The following is an 8,492-nucleotide window of genomic DNA, read 5'->3' on the forward strand; positions in this document are numbered from 1 at the left end:
TGTTATGCTAATTAAGCACACAGTGCTAAATGTTGGTTAACAATAGGCTTTATCGAGCTAACTATAGACACACAAGAAAGTAACCACACCTACATACAACTACACAACTATACAGCTAGACAACCAAACAGCTGTTTCAACTTTAAAACCTGGACACAAACACTCTGTGTATCCCCCTTAACACAACTGAATTCCAACCCTCAACAACGATTCCTATTCGAATCACAGATCCAGGCCAGAGGGATCTCCTATTGGACAGAAAGGCTATTTCCTTTCCCCGTGAGTAAAATATAACTATCTCACCCACAGTTTTTCCTCAAAGATGTCTGGTTTTATCCTTTAGATCTACAAGGGTAGGCAAGTCCTTTGAGTTGGTCCTGGCTTTCTTGATGTCATCCTTCCCTTGATGTTTACACACCTGCCAGGATATTCCTGCTCAGAGGTGTTATCTCAACCTCCCACTGTCATTCCCAGAGGCTTTTCAGAGTCAACCCCCAACAGGTTCCACCAACAGCCAGTTTGCATATGAGTGCTAACCCATGCCACCCATGTTGCGCATTCCAACAGTGATCCTTCATTTTTATATTTTTGGAATGCCCCTTTCTTGCTCCTTATGGCTTTTTTCACATCAGCTGTGAGCCACATAGGTTTTAATTTTAGCTTCTTAAACCTATTACCCATTGGAATATATTTTTCAGTGTACTTTTGTAGAACAGACCTGAATCACTCCCATTTATGCTCTGTGTTCTTTGAGGAGCGCCGCCCTTAATAGTGGAAAATATTGCTCTCTTAAAATTAAATGTTTTTATCTTTACTGTTTTTGCTTCTTGTTTACAACTTACAATTAATGAAAGTATATTATGGTCACTGCTACCCGGATTCATTTTAGATGCACATTTGTTAAAAGCTCTGCATTGTTAGAAAGAACCAGGCCCAACAGAGTATAATTTTTTTAATTTTGGCTTCTAAAAACTGTACCATAAAATGATCTTGTATTAAATTCACAAATTTCCTCCCTTTGGCTGTGTGATTACACTTCCACTTTTTGCTGCTTTTTCTATCTGTGAGACCTGGCAAGCATAAATCCACAGAATGAAAAGAGCACTGGCTGCTAAGGATAGCAAAGGTTTGGGGGGCGGAGAGGTTGTCAGCTAGGCATTTTGCAGAGCCTCTGTCTAAATGTCACCTTAGTATTGTTGCTAAACAGGACCATCCCTTTATAACTACAGTGTATCTGATGGCTACTTCCAGCAGAATAATGAGCCATGCCACAAACCTCAACTCATCTCAAACTGGTTTATTGAGCATTAAAATACATTCACAGTACTGAAATGGCCTTTACTTGCAAAAGATCCAAACAGAGCACCTTTAGAATGTGGTGGAAACAAAAATATGCATCATGGGTGTGCAGCCGACAAATCTGCAACAACTGCATAATTCTATCTTCCAATGAACAGTAATGTTCAGTCACTACCTTACTAAGCTAGCTACAGAAAAGAGAAACAATAAACAGCACCTGCAAATTCAAACTAATACATTAAAAAAAATCATATATATATATATATATATATGTATATGTATTTGTGTATATAAAAAAATATTTTGAAGGAGTTTCATGAAAAGATACTCCCCACATTGCCCTTTCTGTCCCCACCCTGCTAAGCTACCAAATAAAATACCTTTAAAGAATATATCCTACTAATTGTATTTGAGCAGCAAGACAGTGCACCTTGTGTATGCAAATTACATAAAATGGTGTTAAGACTTTGTAAGGGCAAAAATGTAGACTCAGTAAAGCTCTGCAGTAGTTTTGAGTGCTATATAAATGTAAAACCAAATAAATTACAAATTCAACCCATCTTTTTTATGCAAGACCATTAAAAGTTTGGTTAGCATACCATTATGACAAGGACCTTGCTTGCTTTTTCTCTTTGCATCAACCATTAAAACATCACTACTAAAAGTTTGTAGAACTACCAGTTTGAGAACTAAATCGATGGGGAACAAAGTATTCTGTACAGCCTGTCACAAGCAAAGTTACTGGGCCTGATTCAACAAGCGAGTACGCGAAAGCTCAAAGCGCGTATTTTCGCGAGCCGGAGTCGGAGCCGAGTGCTAGTATACTCGCCTTCACTTGCCAGCCAGATTCCTGGCTTGATAAATGAGCAATAGGGGTCCAGAATATGCCAATTAAGGCGATTAGTTTGCAGCTGCGCGATTCAGGAGGATCTGTTAAGCTCTGTCAATGGTGAGGTCATAGCAATTTATTAGCGCACACCTGCTCCCTGTTCTGTGCGCATTTACAGTCCATTACAGGTCAATTTGAATCTTTCATGCTTCATCTTCTTTTGGGTAAGTGCTACATTTTTATGTTACAATATACTCATTCACAAAATTCATTAATTGATTGTTACATTTGTTGTACTGTTTTGATACTTTTTGGTATGCTTTGCAACACTGCAAACTAATTTAGATCAAGATGTATATATACTAATTAGCACTTTATAATATGTCATCACACAATAGTATGAATGTCAAAAAAATGTCACCAAGCATTTGTGATCTGATTCAAATTTCATTCTAGTTTGGCTTTATAGAAATAAAATATTTGAAAACAAAAGGATTGTTGCCAAAGATGTTATAATACATGTATCAATGAACATTTGGTGATTTCACTTGTGTGTGTATGTCAAAATACATTTAAATGCATATAAATACATATGCATTTTCATTATTACTATTTTAACTGGACGTGTGTGTGTGTGTGTGGGGGGGTAATTAAGTAAGTTTGCTTGGATGGTATGCATTGATGTGACTTTGTAATCCTCATTTTTGTTAGTTTCATCTTGTAATGACAGTTCCTGTTGTTTGGCAATTCTTCAGCAATGTTTTGTAATTTTTTTCCCACAAATATTCAGTACAAATGTCTGCATGGTTTCCCCTCCAAACTCCTACTTGAACCCCCTCATTGCCTTTGTCCCATTCCCAAACTCACATAAACTCACATTGTCACATATTGGTATTTGAATGTATTATGTACTTATTCATTTTATAAATGAATTGTCATGGTTTAAATTTTTTTTTTCTCAGGCAACTTCCTGTAATAGGAGGTGCCTTTAAATCCCTGCAGGACATCAGCCATAGGCTGTGGAAAACAGAGGGCGTGTGTGTGTTACCTCAGAGACACACCCACACCAGCTCACGAACAGAGCAAGTCTCAGCATGGAGGAAACACAGATATGGAACATAGGTAGTGTTACCTGAGAGATAGAACCCGGCGCCCATGCCTGCGATTAGGAGCAGCGGCGCCAGCACGACCTGCAGTGCTAACAATATATATTAGATATATTAGGTGGAGATAACTTCAGAAGTTTATCAAAACTATTGGGTCGAAACGTCTCGGCAAAATTAAGAGCTAAAGATTTGAGGAATGACATAGTTTGGTTATAGTACAGTGGATGAATTTGGAATACTATATGTCTCCTGTAAACTAGCCAAAGAAAGTTTAGTTGAGTCCTCCAATTGGTAGAGCTCTCCAAAACGTTCCAGACCCTTTTGTTTCCATACCTCAAACGCTGCGTGCTCTTGTGCCTGAGGGAACATTGGGTTACCACATATTGATAAATACCTTGATATGCGAACTGGCAGTTTGAACCGCTGTCTAAGTACCTTCCATGTAACCACTGTGTCTCTGATGAGAATATTATGGAGCAAAGAGGCAGGAATGGAAGAGAATTTACAGTGTAACAGTGCACAGAGATTCCAGGGATAGGGCATTGCACTCTCCAAATGTAGATTAGAATAACAGGATGTATGTCCTAGCCAGTCAATAACATGCCTAGCCAGCGTAGCCAGATTATAGAGTCTGATATTCGGGAAACCCACTCCCCCCTCCTCCTTGGGCAAATATAATTTCACCAGAGAAATTCTCGGGCGTTTACTAGACCACAAAAAGTTTACAAAAGCTCTATTAAGAGTGTTAATATCAGCATGGGTCAGTAAAAGAGGCAAAGTTTGCATCGGATAGAGTAATTTTGAAAATGACATCATCTTTACTACATGACATCAGCCCAGAAACGATAGGGGTAAATGTTCCCACATCCTCAATTCTTTCTGTATTTTTTGTAATTAGTGGTGGATAATTTAGGGCATAAAGAGATGAAGGTAAGCGACCAATACGTATTCCCGAATAGGTGATGGATTGTGTAGCCGCTTTAAAAGGCACACGTGTCTGCCAACTATTCGCCACGACTGTGTTTTTTGTTAAAGATAAAATCTCACTTTCATCAAAATTTATTTTAAGTCCCGCAAAACTCTCAAAAGTCTGGAATATTGTTTGAATATTATTACTGTCAAGGTGGGGGTTAGATGTAAAGAGTAGAATATCATCTGCAAAAAAGGCAGTACGTAGCTCACCAGTATGAACTGGGATTCCATGCAACAAAGGGGTGGAATCCAAGTATCTAACTAGTGGTTCTAATGCAAGATTAAACAGTAGAGGAGATAATGGACATCCCTGTCTAGTTCCTCTGTGAAGAGCAATGGGGTTTGACAAGAATCCCGGGGTATGTATACGTGCAATTGGAGCAGCATACATAGCCTCGAGCAAATTGAGGAATGGACCCTGAATGCCTACCTGTTTCAGTACCGTAAACAGCCATGGTATGTTTACTGTATCAAAGGCTTTATGGGCATCTATAGCAACAATAGCCATGTCCAGATCTGGCTGGCGCTTAGCGATTTCCAGTGCTACCAGTACTTTCCTAATATTAGTCACTGCTGCCCTACCCTGAACAAAACCCACCTAGGAAGGAGGGATAATGAACGGCAATAATCTGGCCAACCTGTCTGCAAGAATTTTAGACAGAATCTTAGCATCAATATTTACCAAAGATATGGGGCGATATGAATCCGGATCACAAGGGTTCTTATCTTTTTTCAAAAGGAGTCTTATATAAGCTTCCTGGCCAGAACGGAAGTACGTACCTTGCTCCCAAAGCTTAGAGTAGAGTGCATAGAGATCCTCTACCACCTCCTCCCTGAGCATTTTAAAGAATTCCGAGGTAAACCCATCAGGGCCCGGAGCCTTCCCATTTTTTAGGGAAGCAATGGTGGCCAATATTTGTTCCGTAGTAATAGGGGCATTAAGATCTTCAAAATCACTTGGTTTCAAGGCAGGCAAGGTAACTCCGGATAAGAATGCCTTTCCAGCCTGTAAATCTGCTGGTGGGGAGGAGTAAAGCTTTTCATAGAACTGAGCCAAATGGTGGTTCACCTCCTTAGGAGAGGCAACCACAGTGCCTGCCATTGTATTTAATTTGGGGATATATGTCGGCTTGTAGCCTGAGCGGACCAAATTGGCCAACATTTTACCCGATTTATTGCCATATTTATGATATTCTAGGGACTTGTATTTGAACTTCAACTGTTCATACTGGGAGAGCCAGGAATCAAATTTACGCTTAGAAGTGTACCACTGTTGTTTAGTATTTTGGGTAGGGTTGTCGGACAGAGCTTGTTGTGCTAGTCTAAGATCTTGTTGCGCCTGCAAAAAATGGGACAGCGTAGCCTTTTTCCTTTTCACCATAAAGGAAATGACCCTCCCTCTCAAATAAGCCTTACCTGCCTCCCAAAACAACAGAGGGTCATCTCTATGGGCAGCATTATGTTGCACATATTCAAGCCATGCTGACTTCAACTCACCCTGGAATTCTGGATCTTTGGCCAAGTAAGAGGGGAACCGCCAAGGGACATAATCCCCCTTAGGGTACTGGTCTCGTATTGTAAGAGAGATGGGAGAGTGATCCGAAATCACCATGGTATGAATCTCAGGAGATTCAATTGTATACATAATAGAATCAGTACAAAACACGTAATCAAAGCGTGCTTGAGATACATGAGCCTGAGAAACAAAGGTATATTGTTTTTCCAAGGGGAGAAACTGTCTCCAAACGTCATTTAAAGACATAGCGGAAATAAAATCTGACAGTTGGAAGCGAGATGTAACCCGCTCAGCACCGACAGTGTGGCCAGAGCATCTATCTTCCGAGACCACCATGACTGAATTAAAGTCCCCTCCTACAATTTTGGAAGGCGTAGGATCTTGGGCCAACTAGCAAGCTAGCTCTTGAAAAAAGGTGGTGGGCGGAGAATTTGGGGCATATATATTGTATATTGAGAGATCCTGGTCATGTACCTGTAAGAGGACTTTGATAATACGACCTGCAGAGTCACTTTGCACTGTCTTTACCTTACCCTGAAAAGATCTATCGAGTAAAATCAATGCACCAGCTTTCCGGTCATTTGAAGGTGTTCCATAGACTTCACCTACCCAAAGTTTTTTCATTCTATGAAAATCAGTACTACCTAAATGAGTTTCCTGTAACAGAACGATATCCGGACTCAGTCTTTTTAAATGGTGCAGTACGGACATGCGTTTGTTAGGGGAACGCAGACCCTTGACATTCCAAGAAATTACTCGCATACAATATTAACACAGTGCTTAAGCATAGGTGAATAACAGCAATCATATTGAAACAATGATACGATCATTACAGGTGGTGCGGGCAGTAGTGACACTGGTTCAGAGTTGTGCAGGTGACTATAAAAAGACCCAGATGATAAAAATATCTCCTGATTATCAGAATATTTCGGAATTGCAGCATCATAGCGGTCGTGTGACCATAAATGGTGAGTGTTTCCAATAACAAAAATCACAAAAAAAAACAAAAAACATAGGGAGAACAGAAGGGAGACATGGGACAGGGGACAAACAACAAGAAAGAGTGACTTTCCTTTTTTCCTTGCAGAGCGACAAAATATTAACCAAGTCAATAGCATGTGCAACCATATTACCATGCCGTCAGAGCAGGCTCACACCTTATATAACGTGCATTTTGAAAGTGACATTTCAAAAAGAAATGTGATAAGGCACTGTAACCAAAGCTGAGAATTTTCCTTATTATCCCGCCTCAAACTGCAGTTGGGAGCGTAAGTTCTCACGATTCTTCTTAGCCGAAGGTGTTCCCAGTTTCCTGGGTTGTTTAGGAGAGTACACCAGAATGGAAGATCTTGCAGCAGAGCGTGGAGGTGAGGTAGGGGATCTGTTGGATCTATCTGAATGATTAGATGCTGAATCTGACAGTAAAGTGTGCACCAGCCGCTCAGCCTCATCAGCTGATGTAAAGGAAAATTTGCGCCCCTGGTCATCCGAGAAGTGAAGGATCGCCGGGTATGCTAGCGTAAACCGCAATTTATGTTGGTATAGAGTACAGCATACTTGTTGAAAGCTGCGTCTTTTACGTGAGACCTCAGCAGAATAATCCGCAAATATCAGCAGGGATGCACCTTCTACATGTAGATTAGGCTGAGTGCAATAGGCTTGGAGAATGCGGGTTCTATCTGTGTAATGAGAATAAGCCACCAGCACTGGACGCGGATTTGACATTTCTTTACGCATAGGGCCCAATCTGTGTGCGCGTTCCACTCTACAGGCATTTGGAAGATTTAATAATTGTGGTATTACACTGGAACAGATATCCATCAATACTTTCCGGTAGGCCGACAATACGCAGAATTTTGCATCTTGATCTATTTTCCAGGTCTTCTAATTTGTCCTGCAGGGCTTGCGCTTTAGTTTCCAACAAGGATATAATAGCTCTAGAGGATGTAACATCATCCTCTACCATTGTAATGCGTTGCTCAGCGGCGTCTAATCTCTGAGAATGTTCCTTCAAATCATTTCTTAAAGATAGAATACCCTTTTGAACTGCGGTATCAATTGCTTCCTGCAATATAGGCTTAACAATGGCTGCTACAGCATCTGCAATCGGATTAGGGTGAGAATCTAATTCAGCAGTGTTTACCTGAGAGGACGCTGAACTGGAGACACGTGCAGCTGCTGGAGCGGCGGCCATCTTGGAGGGGGTAGCCTTCAGCTTGTCTTTCTTCCCCATTCGGTTTGATTCATTTACAGCGGAGGAGCGTTCTAAGAAACGTTCCATCCAGGCACCCGGCACCGGAGGAACTGCAGGAGGCGGGTGAGTGGGCGTAGTGCCGGCTTAGTATCGGAGGATCCCTGAGGCAAGCAGGAGCCGCTAGTTCATGCTGGTGGCTCGCGAGGCGCCGGAACCGGAAGTCTAATTTTTGTTTTTTGTTTTAATTTTCTTAGTCTAACATTCATGTAGAATGGCTGCCACACAACTCATCTGTTCGTTTGTGGTAGTGTTATAGGTTTGTTCTCATTGTGCTGTGCTGCCTGATCTTAGCCCTATTGCATACAAACACACTTCCACTTGCTGTCCAAACAGGTTATCAATTAGTTGTCCAGCTGAGTTGCATACTCATTCTAACACACCTAATGGTAATGGAAGGAGGTCCAGGTTGCCAAGCCACCCAGCTTAAAAAAAATTCTGGGTTGAGCACTGATTATATATATATATATATATATATATACACACACACACATACATACATATATATATATATATATA

The sequence above is a fragment of the Pyxicephalus adspersus genome, chromosome 9 (genome assembly GCF_032062135.1).
Source record: "Pyxicephalus adspersus chromosome 9, UCB_Pads_2.0, whole genome shotgun sequence".
NCBI lineage: Eukaryota > Metazoa > Chordata > Amphibia > Anura > Pyxicephalidae > Pyxicephalus > Pyxicephalus adspersus.